The sequence below is a fragment of the Lactuca sativa genome, chromosome 2 (genome assembly GCF_002870075.4).
Source record: "Lactuca sativa cultivar Salinas chromosome 2, Lsat_Salinas_v11, whole genome shotgun sequence".
Lineage (NCBI taxonomy): Eukaryota > Viridiplantae > Streptophyta > Magnoliopsida > Asterales > Asteraceae > Lactuca > Lactuca sativa.
The window spans coordinates 139,980,410-139,981,675 of NC_056624.2; the positions used below are offsets into that span (position 1 = coordinate 139,980,410).

General features: G+C 42.6%; 1 non-coding gene across 1 annotated transcript; it reads right to left on the reverse strand.

Annotated features, from left to right (window-relative positions):
* Positions 1-240: 240 nt before the first annotated feature.
* On the reverse strand, positions 241-347 carry LOC111877069 (small nucleolar RNA R71). Its single transcript, XR_002845257.2, has one exon. It is a non-coding gene; the product is annotated as a small nucleolar RNA R71 (small nucleolar RNA).
* Positions 348-1,266: the final 919 nt, after the last annotated feature.

The window sequence follows — 1,266 nt, forward strand, 5'->3', positions numbered from 1 at the left end:
CCATTCTATGGAAAGGAGCACGAAGATGCTTATAAGCATATTGAAGAAGTTATGGACATTGCTGACTATTTCCACATGCCAAATGTGCCTCGTGATACCATTTTGCTTCGGATGTTACCGGTTACATTCAAAGGAGCCGCGAAGGAATGGTTGAAATCTTTACCCCTCGGATCCATTACAACATGGCAAAAGATGCGCGAAGAGTTCATTGACAAGTTTTGTCCACCTTCCAAGATTGCAAAATTGAAGAAAGCAATTGCTAACTTTGAGCAATTGCTGGGAGAATCACTCTATGAGGCGTCGGAGAGATACAAGGGGTTGATAAGAAATTGCCCTCAAAACGAACTAAACATGCAACAACAGGTGTCCATCTTTTATGATGGTGTGAACGTTACAACTAGGCAATTACTCGATTCCCAAGGACCCCTCATGAAGAAAGCACCAGCCGTTATTAAAACATTGGTAGAAGAATTCTCCAAACATTCAAGGGAGTACTATAATCCAAGGAACGATACAACTAGAGGCGTGGTTAACTCAGTTTCCGATGACATGGCAGCAATGATGGCCAAACTAGAAAGTATGGATCGTAGGATGACAAAGATGGATCAATCCATCCATGCCATTAGGGTGGGTTGTGACAATTGTAGCGGTCCCCATCTTACTAACGATTGCGATCTTGATGAGAACGGCAACCGAAAGGTACAAGTTTGTTATTCAAGTGACGATAGATTTGATGATGATAGACGAAAACCAAAAAAGGAATGGCTCCCCTACGACGAGTACAAAATGGAAAAGGAGGAGAAGTTTAGACAAAAGGCACGCGGATTTTATCAAAAAGAAGAACTAGTGCAAGATGCAAGAGAAGAAGACGGATCTTGAAGCTATGTTAACCCGATTTGTTAGTGCTTCTGAAAAAAGGCATGACGAGTCCGATGCGGCCAGTGGAGATCAACAAAAGATGATGAAGGAGCACCAAGAAATGATGATGGATCAACAATCTCTGCTCCGGAATCAACAAGCTTCAATATTAAATATTGAAAAACAGCTCGGGCAACTTGCCAAACAATTCAACGAAAGAACACTGGGCGGACTCCCGAGCGATACGGAAAAAAATCCAAAGAGCGCACACATTAACATAGTGACAACAAGGAGTGGGAAGATAGTCACACCCCTCACTCCAATCCCAAGTACAGATCCGCAGGAAGTACAAGAAAAGGATCAAGAAAACCTGGAATCGCAAACAGTAGAAAAAACTCGTCGAGTTCT